The sequence below is a fragment of the Perognathus longimembris genome, chromosome 6 (genome assembly GCF_023159225.1).
Source record: "Perognathus longimembris pacificus isolate PPM17 chromosome 6, ASM2315922v1, whole genome shotgun sequence".
NCBI classification, from domain to species: Eukaryota; Metazoa; Chordata; class Mammalia; order Rodentia; family Heteromyidae; genus Perognathus; species Perognathus longimembris.
The window spans coordinates 43,993,194-44,010,745 of record NC_063166.1 but is presented as its reverse complement, the minus strand read 5'-3'; the positions used below and the strand labels follow the sequence as shown (position 1 = coordinate 44,010,745).

Below are 17,552 nucleotides of genomic sequence, written 5' to 3'. Positions count from 1 at the left end.
TCAGCCAGCTTCTTGCCTTCCTTCTTCCTGCCAAGTTACCCAAAGATGAACCTGGAAGGCAGTCAGGGCTGATAAAGCTGCTTTCTGCAGGGTTGCACACTTGCCTGGGAAGGAGCTAGGAGCCTGGACTGGTATTACTCACATCTGCTGATGAAACAGGAGCTAGCTCTCAAGAGCTCTACCTGGCACAGAAACTAGGCTTGTCTTGTCATACATCTCTTGACAGAGCAGGGCATCTGGCACCAGACTATGTAAATGTTTGCTAAATTGTGTTCAACAGCAGAGCTTTGAGTTGGGCATCTGTGGCTCAGGCCTGTAATCCTGGATACTTAGGAGGCTGAGACATGAGCACTGAGGTTCAAATCCACCCTGGGCAGTAACATCTGGTAAGACTCTTATCTCCAATTAATCACCAAAAAAAGTGGGGATTTGGCTCAAGTAGTGTCAACCTTGAGTGAAAAAGCTAAGCTAAGGTATAGGGGCTGGGGATATAGCCTAGTGGCAAGAGTGCCTGCCTCGGATACACGAGGCCCTAGGTTCGATTCCCCAGCACCACATATACAGAAAACGGCCAGAAGCGGCGCTGTGGCTCAAGTGGCAGAGTGCTAGCCTTGAGCGGTAAGAAGCCAGGGACAGTGCTCAGGCCCTGAGTCCAAGGCCCAGGACTGGCCAAAAAAAAAGCTAAGGTATAGCACCCATGTCCTGAGTTCAAGCCCCAATACTGGTACAAAAGGTTAAATAAAAATAAAATAAACAGCAGAGCTCCCACTGGCCTTGTGTATAGCTGGGGTGAGGGGAAGCTGACAGGAGGCACATAGGGAAGCAAAGTACAACAGGATCATATACTCCATAAGATGTGCTTAAGGCCACACAGCCAGGACAAAGCCAGGGTGCCAATGTAAGCTTTTTTCTTTTCTTTTTTGGGGCTGGTCCTAGGTCCTGGGCGCTGCCCCTGAGTTTTGTTTGTTTGCTAGTCCTAGGGCTTGAACTCAGGGCCTGGGCACTATCCCTGAGCACTCTATAACTTGAGCCACAGCTCCACTTCTGGCCTTTTCTTTGTATGTGGGGTACTGAGGAATTGAACTAAGGACTTAGTGCACTCTAACACATTCCCAGCCCCAATTCTTTTAATCAAGGCTAGCATTCTACCACTTACTTGAGCCACTTCTATCTTTTTCTGAGTCGTTTTTATTGGAGATAAAGAGTCTCCTGGACAGGACTTTCCTGTCCAAGCTGGGTTTTGATCTTCAGATCTCAATCTCCTGAGTAACAAGGGATTATAAGTGTGAGGCAGCAGCACCTGCTCCAACATAAGAGCTTTCCAAAGAGCTTGTTCCAGCTGGGCACTGACTTACATCTATAATCCTGGCTACACAGAGGCTGAGATCTGAGAATCCAGGTTCAAAGCCAGCTCAGGCAGACAAATTCTCAAGAGACTCTTACCTAATTAAACTGAAAAAAGCCAGAAATGGAAGTACTGCTCGTGTTAGAGCTGGAAAAGGTACCCAAGTGTGCACTGAGAGGCTGTCATTCAGAGTCCAATCCCCAGTGCCAGCAGGAACACAAACAAACATACAGTTGCTCATGCCTGTAACTCTAGCTCCTCAGTACAATGAGATCTGAGAATGAGGTTCAAAGCCAGCCACCAGCTGGGCCAGAAAGTCTATGAAACTCATTTCCAATTCAACACCAAAAATCCACAAAGTAGGCTATGGCTTCACTGGCAGAACACTAACCTTGAGCAAAAAGGCTAGGGACAGCACCCAGGCTCTGAGTTCTAATCCCAGGACCAGCAAACACATACAAAAGTTGGCTCCAAGGTTGTGGGTATGGCTCAAGTGGTAGGGCAAAAAAGGGCCCAAGTTCAAACCCCAGTACTCTGCCCCTACCCAAGAGCTGGTTCCAACACATGCCTGATACTAGCTACCTCAATCACAGCACAAAAGACCTACAGACACACCGGTAGGGATCTGGAGGTCCAGAAAGGGAACTTCAAGGTAATGGTGGCTGGGAAGCAAGCAGGAGGCCTAAACCTGAGGACCAGAAAAATGCTACTTAAAGACCACACAGAGAGGGCAGGTTAGGGGCAGAAAGAAAGAAAATGCTGCTACACTCCCCACCCCCAGGTTTTCAAGCTCCGTTGGGAGAAAGTGAGCGAACATGAAGGCCAAAATTCCAGCCTGGATTAGTCTATTTCTCTACAAACTTCTGGATTCAGAAACCGGGGAAGTGCAAATTTTAGGTTATGTTTTAAATTTTGTAAAGAAATGATCTGATAGAGCAGGTTTTGCAGGCTCTGTTCAAGGAAATGCGATAAGGCTTGCAACCTTACTTCCAACAGCAATCAAGCAAAGATGCTAAGCTGGATAAATGCAGAAAAAACTCAAGACATCCATTTAAAAGAAAACAAAAAACACTAAGAGCAATTCTACTAGTTTTGTCAACCCTAACCACATTCCTTCCTTTTTCTTCCCTCATCTTGTCATGGGAACAGAGGTCATTCCTGTCAGGTGAAAACATAAAAGCCTCCCTACCCACCCAAAGCTCCAACGTTCCTTTTAAATTAGAATATAAACCAGGTATTGCTGGCTCCTGCTTGTAATCCCAGCTACTTAGGAGGCTGAGATGTGAGGACTGCAGTTCAGTGCCAGTCCAGGCAGGAAACTATGAGATTCTTATTTCCAATTAGCCAGAAAAAAGCTGCATATGGGACAGGTGCTGGTGGTTCACGCCTGTAATCCTACGTACTCAGGCGGTGAAGGGTGGAGGTTCAAAGCCAGCCTGGGGAAGGAAAGGTTTATGACTTTTTATTTGTTTTGTTTTTGTTGCCAGTCCTGGGGCATAGACTCAAGGCCTGAGCACTGTCCCTGGCTTCTTTTTGCTCAAGGCTAGCACTCTACCACTTGAGCCACACAGTGCCACTTCAGGCTTTTATCTGTATATGTGGTGCTGAGGAATCGAACCCAGTGCTTCATGTATACGAGGCGAGCACTCTACCACTAGGCCATATTCCCAGCCCCTCATATGACTTTTTATCTCCAAGTAATCCCCAGAAAACTGGAGGTGGCATTGTAGCTCAAGGTGGTAGAATGCTAGCCTTAGCAAAAGTTCAGAGGCAGCATCTAGGCCCTGAGTTCAAGCCCCACAATCAACAAAAAGAAAAAAAGCTAGACATGGAGCTGTGACTCAAAACAGTAGAGCACTATTGAGCAAAAGCTCAGGGACGGCGCCCAGGCCACGATCAAGCCCCAAGACCAACACATAACAACAACAAACAAATTAGAATATAAACATGCTTCTAAGGTCTTCCAGGCACAGTTCTGTGGACTGGCTATCCCCTGCTTTTTTCCTCCAGGCTGGGGGGGGGGGGGGGGGGCGCCGCTCCCCATTGCACAGCTAGGGTCAGAAGAGGAACCACACAGCCTGCTACTACCTGACTGTGGAGCCATCTGTCCAGTCACTGGCCTGGCCTTCGGTCTCATTTGTGAAGCAAATGGGGTTTGACTAGGAAGCTCAGGAAAACCTTCCCAACCTTAAAGTGCCAGAAATCCCCTTCTTTGGGAATGTGATGATAGGAATCACAAAGCTTCAAGGTTAATTCTGAGCTTACTGAATTTGAGTTTTGTTAACCCTAAAATAGAGCTTCCATTATACTGGGCATAGCAGATGCCCTGTGAATGGCAAGTCTTAAAGGATTCCACAGATGCAGTGGCCAGAAAAGAAATCAGAACAGGCAGTGTCTGTAAAATTCACAGAGCGCCCAACCCCCAATGTGAGCCTTGATTCTAGACACCTCCAACATGAGTCTGAGACTACAGTACAAGCCATGCCCAGCGCCACTTCCCATGGATCAGAGCAGTTCTGAACACTCGTAACACGCTGTGCCCACAAGGGGGAAGGGTAGAGGAGCCAGAACCCCAGTGGCAGCTAATAAAAAGCCAAGACAATCCAAGAATAGCTTCCGTGTGATTGTAATGAATAAAACACAATATCTAAAGAATGCATTGTCCAAAGATCATAAAATATTTTTTTAAGTCTTCTATCTATTGGTGTAAAGAAAGCATTCACATTTGGTTCCCATGTACTTAAACCAAGACTGAAAGATGCACAATTTTAGAGTTGTTGAAACACAGTAAGTGAGGGTGGACATGGGTGAAATTTTCTTTAGAAAGAGCTGAGCCATTATCTTAAAGGAATTAGTGGGAGCCTTGCAGAAGGAGCTACAGCTACAAATGTGGCAGTGGCCAGAAGCGGCACGAAGGGGGAAGGGGTGGGAAGAAGTCCTCTGGCGGCAGGAATTCCAGGACCTGGCGTAGCCTGTTTGGGGCTCCCAGGGCAGATGCATGGACACGCCCCCTTGGGCCTGGCGACAATCTGGCTGCTCCTGCTAAATGGAGGCAGCTTGACCTCTAACCCTGCAAGTGACCACCCCCCTTCCCTTCCCCCCAGCTTCCAGAAGGTCCTACCCTCTGCCTTCCTCTCCCAAAATTTCTAAAATACCAGGCAGAGACAAAGACCTAGGAATGTAGGCCCAGCAGGAAAGGAACTGAGGGTGGGGGAGGTTAAAGGAAAAATAAATAAAAACACAAAGTCGGCAGGTTTGCCTCAGCCAGTATTGAAATATAATGGGCTTGCTCATGAACAAAGTGTGTGTACATTGTTACTTGTGTGTGTACACGCACATGTGCTCATGGGTGCACTCCCAAAATCCAGCCTGGTAATATTGGGTCCAGCAGCAAGCTCACATATCCTGGGGCTCTTCTGAGAGCTGGGTTTACAGGTAGGTTTGCACCAATTTTTCAATAAAAATTTCAAACTAAATGAAGGCAAGGGCTTCTCATTGCAGGATGCCGTAAATTATTTTTTAGATTAAACTTATGTCCCTTAAAATGATGCAGGACACTGATAGGCCCCCAAAGCACTAAGGCTGAGCAGTGAGGACTACACAAAAGATCTTCCCCACCTGGTGTTTTACTCACCACCCACTCCAACAGCAGCGGGGCAGCAGAAGTCTTAACCTGGGTGTGCCCTCCAGAGGCACACTCAACACTTCAAGTTAAGAAGTCTAGGCAACATTCAAAACCAAGCTTTCCTTGATTTTAGACAGAATACAAACCCAAAGCCACACCAGCTCTAGCCTGGCTTTACCACAGCTAGGCCTGGACAGCAAACCCAGTGCAGGCACTGTCGCCACCAGGCTCAGGACAGAACCAATGACAGAGAAATTATTCTCTTTTTAAAAATTATAGATGTGTAACACATTTACACAAAAACAAAAAGATGCACACACAAGTGGGAAGAATTCCTCTTGCCTGGGAGTTGAGGGCATCCTAGGCGACATAAGACCTCTTTCAAAACAAGAAAACAAAAACCTTCCCATCTCAGGCCATGAGTCCAAGCCCCAGGACTGGCAAAAAAGAAAACAGAAAGACAGAAAAGAAAGAAAGGAAAAACCTTCCCTAATCTGTTACTTGATTTCTACTGACGCCCTAACATATGATACCATCTATGTGTATTTGAATTTCTGCTGGTTGTGCTGGGAATTAAACCCAGGGCCTTGTGCAGTCCCAAGGATCTCCCTGCCCAGGCTGGCTTCCAACTGTTGTCCCCAGAACTCAGCTCTCCTGTATAGCCAGAATTACAAGCATGAGCTGCCTATAAGTTGGGGGTGGGGGTGGGGTGTGTGTGTGTGTGTGTGTGTGTGTGTGTGTGTGTGTGTGTGTGTGTGTGTGTGTGTGTGTGTGTGTCCATCCTGGGGCTTGTACTCAGGGGCTGGGGTTCTTCTCCCACCAGCTCCCCCCCCCCCCCAAAAAAAAGCTAGCACTCTGCCACATGAGCCACAGCACTATTTCTGGCTTTTTGGTAGTTAACTGGAGATGAGTCTTTAGACTTTCCTGCTAGTAACCTTGATCCTTAGATCTCAGCCTCTTGGGTAGCTAGAGTTACACACAGGTCCTCAGATGTTTCTTTTTTGGGGAGGGGAGGGAAGAGACAAAGATCACAAGCAATCTTGGCTGTTATTTAGCCCTAAATTTTCACCTTGGTAACAATCAAAATTACATTTAACTGCCCAAACTTTTGATAGAACACCCATCAGGGCAAACATACTCACAATATCAAGTACTAAGTATTCCCAAATTTAAATACTTCCAAGTCAGTTCTACCCACATCTCTGTGAACAGCAACGGTAGTGGAAATAAATCTCTCTGGGCTCTGCACGTGTGTGTGTGTGTGTACACAAACACAGAGCAAAACAGGGAACTCTAGGTGTGGGGTTGAGATACACCTCAGCCAAGGTAGAAGGCCCGAGTGGAAGCTGAAAGGCCTGCACTTGGGGTATTCCAGAGAGAGCCAGGGAAATGGAAAAGGGAGGGGGTGGATGAAAGCCTAGAAGAGAAGCTGCCCAAGGAAAGAAAGCCTTGCTGGGTGTTTGCATTCTTAGTACAGGCTGTTGAAGAGCTTTCCCCAAATGCTGGGAACAGAGCTCAGAAAGCAAGGGGCATCTTTAGAAGTAGATGGGGGGGGGTGGGGAAAAGGGTCTCAGGTGATGTAAAGCAAGAGGAGGTTAAGGATTAAAATCAAAGTGTTCTGGAAATAAAATACTTTCATATAAGCTACTTGGCAAAAATAGTAAAGAAGCTGACAACAGTATAATGTAATTTTTGAAAATCACTAAGAGGACTGGGTATGGAGTCAAGAAATAAAAGAGTTAAATCTCCAGTACCATACCCTTCAACCAGCAGTGTGTGCCCATGGGTCCTGAGGCTTGGAACTCAGAGCCTCATACTCTTTTAAGTTAATTTACTTCATTATTATTATTATAAAGGTGATATACAGAGGAATTACAATTACATGACTCGGGTAATGAATACATTTCCTTTTACACAGTGTCTTTCCGTGCCTTCACTCTCTCCCAGTCCCTACCTCCCTTCTCCACCCACAAGGTTGTCTAGATCACTTTCATCAGTTTTCAATCAGCTCCACTGCTGCACTTTTCTGCCCATTTTCCCCAGGGTTTTTTTTTTTTTTTGGGGGGGGGGTCAGTCATGGGGCTTGAACTCAGGGCCTGGGTGCTGTCCCTGAGCTTTTTGTTCTAGGCTAGTACTCTACCACTTGAGCCACACAGCGCTGCTTCCAGCTTTTTCTGTTTATGTGGTACTGAGGAATCAACCCACGGCTGTTAGGCAGACACTCTACCAGGAAGCCACATTCCCAGCCCCTTCCCTTGAGCTCTTGATCCTCCTTCCTCCACCCTCCTGAAGATATATACTTGAATATATTACATAAAGTCAGAATCATCAGGGGTGGGAATATGGCCTAGTGGCAAGAGTGCTTGCCTCATATACATGAAAGCCCAGGGTTCGATTCCCCAGCACCACATGTAGAAAATGACCAGAAGGGGTGCTGTGGCTCAAGTGGCAGAGTGCTATAGCCTTGAGCAAAAAAGAAGCCAGGGATAGTACTCAGGTCTCGAGAGTTTAAGGCCCAGGACTGCCCCCCCCACCCCAAGTCAGAATCATCAAAAACAAAAATTTTAAAGAGATCTCATTTTCATATCTATATGTGTGTTGTGTGTATATATGTATATAAAGATATATACTATTTTATGTAAATATGAAGAGAGCCTCATACTCCTGTTTAGCTTTTCACCCATGGCTGGTGCTCTACCACTTGAGCCACAGCTTCACTTCTGACCTTTTGGTGGTTAATTGGAGATTGAGAGTTTCAAAGCCTGGAATGGCTTTGAACAGCTATCTTCAGATCCCAGGCTCCTAAATAAGTAGATTTATAGGTGTGAGCCACCGATGCCAGACTCCATGCATACAACTTTTTATTTAAGTAATTTTCAAAAAACCAGAACTGGCATAAAATGCTTTATGACTTTTACTATAGCATTTAGTGAAGGTTTATGAACCTTATTTCTTCAGAAATAAAATTCATATTCATGCACTAGTCATGTTCCTTATTTGGGGGTGTTCTTGCATGTATTTTGTAACAAATAAGAAATGTACTCGTTACCTTATTATGTAACTGCACCCCCTCTGTACATCACCTTGTCAATAAAGTTTAATTTTAAAACAATAAAATTCATATTCTCATGCACTAGTCATGTTCATTATTTGGGGGGCGGGGAGGTTCTTACATGTATTTTGCATAAGCACAGCAGTCTAAAATCAGAAGGTCTGAATACTGAGGCAACTTGTGACTAAGGGTCATATCTGAAATTTACCCAGACAGATACACAAGTAACATCAAGCCTGGAGCTTGTGGCGGACACCTACAATACTAACATCTCAGGAGGCTGAGATCTAAGGGCTTTGGTTCAAAAGCCAGCCTGAGCAGAAAAGTCCATGAGACTCATGTCCAATAAACTACAAAATCTCAGGGCCAGTCCCAACCTCCCCTCCACCAAAAAGAGAGCATCAGCTGCTGAAGATAGGTCCCAGAATGGGGCAGTTGGAGCCAAACCCATATACAAGACTCTACAACCCATGATTATCCTCTTTGGACAGGCAATTCTGAAAGGGAGGGGTTGAAATCAAAGAGGGATGCTATTCTCTGAAATGAGACTCAACATGGCCTACACTCTGACCAAGAATTTCTATAAAACCCAAATGCCTAGAGCGGGGGGGGGGGGGGGGGAGAAAACAAACCACTGCTCCCATAACAATTCTGATGGCTGCTCCAAAGAGCCCATTTCACATGCTGCCTCTAGAAGGTTCCCCTTCCCAGGGGTGTATGACAGAGGGCAAGTGTGAAGGTCCAGCTTCTCCTCACAGGAATGGAAGGTTGTCCCTACTGTGCACAAGTCATGTGTACAAAGCCAGAACTCCACTGCTAGCTTTCATAGGAAAGTCTCAATGAACTTTCCCAAATCCTCAAATCAGCCTCCAGAGTAGATAGGATTGCAGGTGGAAGTTACCTAGTCCAGCTGAAGCTTTACCTTTTAAAGTTAAAATCAGCTGGTGTCTCATGCCCTGTAATCCTAGCTACTCCGGAGGCTGAGATCTGAGGATCGCAGTTCAAAGCCAGCCTGGGCAGGAAGGAAGGTACCTGAGACTTTTTTCTCCAACTAACCACCAGAAAACCGGAAGTGGTCCTGTGGCTCAAAGTGGTACAGTGCTAGCCTTTAGCAAAAGATCTCAGGAACAGTGCCCAGGCCTCAAGTTCAAGCCCCACAATGGACCCCAAAAAAAGTATGAAAATGAGCTGAACCTGAGTTCAAGACCAGTACTGGTATGCACGTGGGTGCCTGCCCATACACACACACAAAGTATGAAAATGAGCTCATCCTGGAACAAAATGACTCCCCCTACTCTTAGTGGGAGACTACTACCACCCGGGGCAGGTAGAAGAGCAGGTAAGCCAGACACTAAATGACCTTAACATAACCCAGTCCTAACCTAGGGAGGCAGACCCAAATAAGGGTGGTATGAATCAGCCATACAGTTTTTCAGTGATTGTAGTACTATTCAAGCTGAAGAGCAGGAAAAAGGCTTCATGTGAGCCATTGGGAACAAAGAATTGGCGGGGGGGGGGGGGGGTGGTGGTGAAGATAAATCAAGTGGTAGGGTGAAAAAAGGTATGAGTTCAGTTTCCAGTCTTGTTTCAAACACACACACACCTGAGATATGGTAGGATATGCTGGGAATTGTTTTACAATTACAGTCTAATCATTTTTTTTTTTACTTTATTGTCAAGATGACGAACAGAGGGGTTACAGTTGTACACATAAGATAGTGAGTACATTTCTTGTCAAACTTATTGCTCCCTCCTTCATTTTTCTCCTACCTTCCCTCCCCCTCATAGCTTCTTTCTTGGGTTGTTGAGTTCTTTTTTTTTTTTGGGGGGGGGGGGTCTTGGTCATGGAGCTCCAATTTGGACTGAGCGCTATCAAGGCTCTAACTCTTGAGCCACAGTGCCACTTCCTGTTTTCTTGTGGTTAACTGGAGATGACTCCTCCCTGGGCTGGCTTTGAACTGCAATCCTCAGATCTCAGCCTCTTGAGTAGCTAGGATTACAGGTATGAGCCACTGGTGCCCAGGCTAGTATGTTTTCTTAACTAGGAGTTTACATAAATCAAATTTTGCATGCATGTACACATGCACATGTGTAGATTCTGGGGCTTGAACTCAGGGTCTGGGCACTATCTCTTAACTTTATCACTCAAGGCTGGTGCTCTACCACTTGAGCCAAGCTCCACTTCTGGCTTTTTGGTGGTCAGAGTATCACAGGTTTTCCTGCCTGGGCTGGGCATCAAACCATGATCCTCAGATCTCGGCCTCCTGAGTAGTTAGAAGTACAGGTGGGAGCCACATGCGCCTAGTTTAAATAGCTCTTTTATTTGGTGGTTCTTGAGTTCTGAACCCATGGCCTTGTGGTTGTTAGGTAGGTATTCTACTAGAATCAGGTTCCCAAAACATCCCTAGTCAAATAAAACTGTACATTTAAGCCCAGTGCCTCATACAATCCTAGTTACTTAGGAGGCTGAGATTTGAAAATCATGGTTAAAAGCCAGCCTGGGCAGGTAAGTCAGAGAAATTCTTATCTCCAATTAACAACAAATAGAAGTGGAGCTATAGGTCAAGTGGTAGAGTGCTACATAGCCTGGAGCACAAAAGCTGGGGAACTGTACCCAGATCTGAGTTCAAACACCAGGACCAGCGCATACATTCCTCCCCCCCCCCCCCGCAAAAAAAAAACACACACCAAAAAACTAAATTTATAAACTGTATTTTTTAAAAAAGGGGGGGGGGACTGGAAGCATGGCTCAAGTAGCATAGTGCAGTGCTTGACTAGCAAGCTGTAAGACAGACATGTTCAGACCTCAATACTACAAAAGTAAGCCCCACTTCAGCAGAAGTGTCTCAGTGACAAGAAAATGAGTTACTGACTCAAGCAACTACACAAATCTTAAAGATGTTATTTTTTGGTGGAGAGGGGAGTGCTAGAAGGAAAGGGGGAAGAGTACGAAGGGATATCTGACACAAGTACAGGACAGCCATGTGTGAAAATAATCACCATGAAACCTTTTTGTACAGTAACAGTAATAAAAATATTAAGATATAGGGCTGGGAATATGGCCTAGTGGCAAGAGTGCTTGCCTCGTATACATAAAGCCATGGGTTCAATTCCTCAGCACCACATATATAGAAAAGGCCAGGAGTGGCACTGTGGCTCAAGTTGGCCGAGTGCTAGCCTTGACCAAAAATACCAGGAACAGTGCTCAGGCCCTGAGTCCAAGCCTCAGGACGCCTCCCCCCAAATTAAGATACATAACATTGGAATTTACATGAAGGGAAGCCTAAGTGTAGGGAGGTATGAAAGAGGACAGGGATGGGCCAGGAGAAGAAACTTTGTCCAGGAGCAATGGACATGCTTGATTCTCTATTTCTTTTTCCCCCCTTTCCTTGGGGGGGAGGGGGGGAGAGCAGTAGTGAGGCTTCAACTCAGGGACCCGACATAGTCCCAGAGCTTTTTCACTCAAGGCTAGCTAGCACTCTACCACTCTGAACCAACACTTCCAATATTCTCGTTGTTAATTGGAGCTGAATATCATGGGCTTTCCGGCCCTGGCTGACTTTGAACTGCCATCCTCTGATCTCAGCCTCCAGAGTAGCAAGGATTACAGGCATGAGCCACAGGTACCTGGCTGTGCTATTCTCTTGATAGGAGAGAGGTGGCTACCACAAACTGTGTGCTTAGTATACACCACCACCACCACCACCACCACCACCACCACCACCAAAGGATGGACATCCACCACCAGCCCAGGTATGGATAGTGGCTAGGGAGCATTTCCTTGATCGTGTTACCTAATAAATACTCCTTGAGCCTATAATGGGCCCGTGTAATTCACTTCTAATAGGTTGCTACTATTTTTCTATAATCTTCCCATTAGGTTATTATTTTTGTGCACTTTCCACTATAAATAATATCTTAAACTCTATCTTGAAAGACCCAAGTGTGGACTAACTCCCTGGAGATTTTGAGACAATTAGAACCCTGAGTCCGATTTACAGCACCACAGGCCCTCAGTGGTCACGGAGCCCGATGAAATCATTAAGCATCCCAGCTGCCACCCAGCATGCGTCTGACCTCTGATATACTAATGAGCGGCCTGCACTGCAGTCCAGCACCAATACGAGACCTCTCAACACACTGACATGGCTGCCCACGTATGTAAATTACAGATTTTCAGATGCAGGCCTAAAAGAGACTTTTTTGAGTGACACAGAGTCTCAACATTGTGAAAGTGAAGCCCCAACTAAGCTATTGTATTCTGGACAAGAGTCAGGAATAATTGGGAGCTGGCTTAGGGGAAAACTCCAGTCTCTGTAGATGGCTACCTAACAGACCTCACCTCATCACCAGTGAACAACAGTCCACCTGAAACTCTCAAGCAGTGAAGTATACTGCTTGTGGGGGTGGAACTGGGACATATGTGCACACATGCATGCACGCACACACACACACGGGGACAAGAACTCACCACTTAAAAGTGGAGCTGTGGCACAAAGTAGTAGAGCACTAGGTTTTGAACAAAAGAAATTAGGGGCAGTGCTCAGGCCCAGAGTTCAAGCACCACTACAGAGGGGAAAAAAAAATCATATTTCAAGGGGCCCAACAAGGAAAAAGAATTGGGAAGCAGAAAATCTGGTCTTCAGTGGTGTTAACAAAAGAAAAAAAGGACCCGTGCCAGCCTCCCCTTAAGAGAAATGCCATCAATTCAAGGACTGTATCAGTGAGCCCAAGGTCCCATTGCTCCCACCCAGCTCAACCATTTCACTTAGGGAGCAGTGACCTACACCTGGACAAGGTGAGGAGCTAGGGAACCCCACACCAGGGCCAGCAAGATTTGAGGAAGAGAAATGTCAACTAGCAATCAGAAGGGGGGGGGGGAGAGATTTTTTTTTTTTTTTCAGGAAAATCAATAGAAGTCAAACTCATCTTTGGAATCCAAAGCTCAATTAAGCCTTTGAAATCCTAAACTCCATTATGTATTATTTTTCCCTTTATTGAAACAATGAAGGGGAGTAAGAAATAATTCTCCAGTCACCGATATGGATAAGACTTTTCTCACTATCTCACTATAATAAACAAGCCTGGGGCTGGGAATATTGCCTAGTGGCAAGAGTGCTTGCCTCGTATACATGAAAGCCCTGGGTTTGATTCCTCAGCACCACGTATATAGAAAAAGCTGGAAGTGGCACTGTGACAAAAAGAAGCCAGGGACAGTGCTCAGGCCCTGAGTTCAAGCCCCAGGATTGGCAAAAGAAAAGAGGGGGAGGGAGAAACAAGCTATTTATAGCGTGGCTCATACCTATAATCCTGTAACTTAACTACTCAGGAGGTTGAAATCTGAGGATCATAATTTAAAGCCAGCCCTGGCAGGAAAGTCCAAGACTCTTGTCTCCAAAAAACCACCTAGACACCAGAAATGGGAAGGAAAAACTGAGAGAAAATGAGGGAAGGGATAACACTGTCCAAAAAGAAATGTACTCTTTACTTGGCTCATATAACTGTAACCCCTCTGTAGAGCACTTTTATAATAATAATATTAAAAAATTTAAAGAAGGAAGTAGAATTGTGGTTCAAGTGGTAGAGTGCTAACCTTGAGGAAAAATAAAAAGCTCAAGCACCCAGGCCCTGAGCCCCAGGACTGGTACCAAAAAAGGACAGGACAGGACCAAAGAGGAACAAGCCTGTGAGTTCAAGTGGGGTTCTTCAAACCAGTAAGGTTACCAACATAACTTGGGTGATCAGACCGAACATATGGTGGATACATCTCCTGCCCCTGCCCTCACCCTACAGAGATGGGGAGGAAGCAGCAGAGCCTCTCCTCTCTCCCCCCCCCCACCCCCGCCTTCAAAAGCATTTGGGAGATATTGGATTTGGTAGGATGAAGGGGGAAACTCTCTCTCTCTCTCTCTCTCTCTCTCTCTCTCTCTCTCTCTCTCTCTCTCTCTCTCTGTCTCACAATCAGTCATGTGATCCAAGAATTCTGGAGAAAATAAAAGGACAAATTGATCACCAAGTGGGTCCTGCAATTCCTGTCTTTCTGCATCTGGCCCAGCACAGATAAAAGTCAACTTTATTTTTGGCTAATAGTTAAACTTAAATCAGGAAAAGAGCAGGAGAAACATCTTTGGTTATAATGCCATAATAGGCCTTCAAATTGGTTTGCCTCAAGTTCCTGGCCCCAGTGGCTTTCCCTTCGTCATTTTACCATATGAACCTAAAACCCTTCTCCTAAAGGTATCAGACAAATACAGGTGTTTGTGGTGAGCCTGAAGGCTCTCCTTGCATCTCCCACAGCTTCAACTGGTGTAAAGGCAGCTCTTAGCTAAGGCCTGCACTGGACCTGTCTTTTTTTTTTTTTTTTTTTTTGCCTGGGCCTTGGACTCAGGGACTGAGCACTGTCCCTGGCTTCTTTTTGCTCAAGGCTAGCACTCTGTCATTTGAGCCACAGCGCCACTTCTGGCCGTTTTCTATATATGTGGTGCTGGGGAACTGAACCCAGGGCTTCAGGTATACAAGGCAAGCACTCTTACCACTAGGCCATATTCCCAGCCCCTGGACCTTTCTGGTAGTCTCTGGCCACAGCACCCTTAGTAAGTGGGGGGTGTATTCAGCTAATTTTTAACCTGTTTAAAAGCAAATTTAGGACTTAAGAGCTAAGAACCTAGGGAGATTAAGAAACAACTCACATCCTTGGGAGCTCCACTGTCCTGTTGTCTAGGCATAATTATTTTTTTTTTTTTTTTTTTTTTTTTTTGGCCAGTCCTGGGGCTTGGACTCAGGGCCTGAGCACTGTCCCTGGCTTCTTCCCGCTCAAGGCTAGCACTCTGCCACTTGAGCCACAGCGCCGCTTCTGGCCGTTTTCTGTATATGTGGTGCTGGGGAATCGAACCTAGGGCCTCGTGTATCCGAGGCAGGCACTCTTGCCACTAGGCTATATCCCCAGCCCTAGGCATAATTATTAACAGCACCCTTTTCACACGCAAGTGACCCAGTGTGAAAAACTGCAAGTCACCTGAGAGAGAGGTTTAGTAAGATAATGGGGAAATGAACTCTTCCTCAGTCCTCTTCTTCCTCCTGTCCTCCCTCACCCTTCTCTTCTTCCTCTCCCTCCAATGACTTCTAGCTGTTTCTGCATTGTAACCTTCATTTCTTTGTGTTAGTCCCTCTTAAGTGTGGGCTGAATCTAGCGACTTCCTTCCCTTGCACAGAGCATACAACTACCAACAGGATCATGCCTTTGGTTTCTGCCTTGGGAGCCCTCTCTTGATCTCTCTCACTTGCTCATCTGAGTCAACAGTGGCCGTCTGGAGAAGCCCTTAGAGCCCTCTGTTGAAATGGAGAAAACCCTAAGAAGTGTCAAAGAAGTGAGGTTCATTCCCAGACAACAAGTCAGAACCAGAACCTCCCCTAAATCAAGCCTGAGCCTGAGAGTGGCTGTCCTGGTTGATACCTTGACCTCTGCCTCAGGAGAGGATTTAAAGAACAGGAGCTGGGGACATGGGACATCTTTACCACCCTTCTCCCCTGGTTCTAATGAAGTCAATGTAGGAATTCTGTCTACAGCTGGGAAGCCACACTGGTCTGAGAATCTAGTCTTCAAAGTTTTGGGTTGGGCTTGAACTCGGGACCTGGGCTCTGTCCCTGAACCTCTCTGTGCTCAAGGCTAGTGCTCTAGCACCTGAGACACTGTACTACTTCTAGCTTTTTTGAGTAGTTTACTGTATTAGAGATAAGACTTCCACGGACTTTCCTGCTTAGGCTGGCTATCAGCCTCCGGAATAGCTAGGCTTCCAAGTTAATTCTTAATTTCAATTTCCTGTGACTTATTTTTGCTTTGCCAAGCTTGAATCATATATATCCTTCTAATGATGTCAGATTATTCCTATCATTTTATCCAATATGGAAAAAGATTGGCAACAAATAAAGTGAAAAGAAAATTACATTATGCAAGATAGGAAATATCACAATTTGCCGAGCAAGTTTTACAAAATGCCTCCTTCTCTTTCATCAGAACTTCAATTACTGGCCAGAAGATGCTACAGTGCCGGCCCTCAGGGTGTAGAGGCAAGGCAGAAATAGCCTCCAAAAGAGACAGATGGAGAAGAGCAAATCAAGTTAAAAGTAATAGCTTGAGCAAAACAGCATAAATAGGGGGACGCTCTGGGGGTGAGGCTCAAGTAATAAGATGCCTAGCAAAATAAGGCCTTGGGTTCAAATCCTAGTACCACCAAACTTAAAAAAAAAAAAGTAGAGAAAGAGGGAAGTAAAAATCAAGGAAATACAGTCAGGCTTTTGAGCAGATGGGGGGGGGACGACACACGTGGTTTTGAAACAACTTGTGCTTCAAAAAATCTTTTTGAACTGCACCCTCTTTGCACAACACCTTGTAAAAAAAAATTATGTCCAATTAATAAAAAAAAAAAGGCTAAGCTCAAAAAAAAATCTTTTTGAAAGCTGGGAACTGGTGGCTCATGCCTGTAATCCTAGCTACTCAGAAGGCTGAGATCTAAGGATCTTGGTTCAAAGTCAGCTGGGGCAGTAAAGTCTATGAGACTCCTATCTCCAATTAACTACCAGAAAACCATTAGCAAGGCTGTGTGGCTCAAAGTGGTAGAGTGCTAGCCTTAAGCAAAACAGCTCAGGGATAGAGCCCAGGCCCTGAGTTCAAGCCTAACTCCCCTCCCCTTAAAAAGTCTGAGTTCAAATCTAGATCAGATCTTTCTCCCAACATCCTGTTAAGTTAGCTCCTGAGTGAGTTAGTTCCACTTCTTCCTTCAAAACAGAGGTAAGAAAAGTACACAAAAATCCACATGTTGATGATGGTTCTAACAAAAAAGTGAGCAGTTCTGAGATTTGTAAAAAAAAAAAAAAAAAAAAAAAAAAAAGGATCTAGCTTGTCTAGACAGCAAGTTAAATCAAACTGTCTGCAAGGCAAGGTTGATGGCAGTATTCTCCAGGGTTGTTATTCAGTTTGCACACTACAAGAATGAGGGGCAGGGAATGACTAACAATCTGTACATAAGATTGGGAAAAGGTATACTAATTACAACCGCTGAGCTCATGGCCCATTTCCTTCCTCTGTGAGCTAGTGCCCACCCAAGGACCCAGGCTACCATCCTTACTCAGGAGGCACAACAGCACCCATACCTCCCACTATCAGAGGTTATTCTATTCTCACAAGATTGGTAACCATGGTACCCATGGTGCCATGTCTGTGCCTTGGGAAAGGTCACGAGCAGCAGGGGCAACTATAGTTTTGGGGAAATGAAAAATATACTGAGCCTGAGGTGCAATTCTGACCAACTTCTGGAAAGGAAGTCAGGTGGCAGTCTGCTAATACCGGAATGGGTGAGGAGATGAAAGGGTCAAACTAAGGGAGACTGGCTTTCCATGCTGCATCCCAGCACCAAAGTTGATGCCCAGGTTCTACTTACGATGGTGCCACCTAGACAATGTCTACCCTGCCCTTTTTTCGCCCTTTCCTCCTTTATGCTGTGTGCCATTCCTCTGGACTGCAGGTGCAAGCA

At 45.6% G+C, this 17,552-nt stretch overlaps 1 protein-coding gene across 1 annotated transcript in view; it reads right to left on the bottom strand.

Moving 5' to 3' along the window:
• The window catches only part of Trim71 (tripartite motif containing 71), a 73,555-nt gene that overhangs the window by 16,478 nt on the left and 39,525 nt on the right, over positions 1–17,552 (bottom strand). The gene's annotated exons all lie outside the window — the stretch shown is intronic.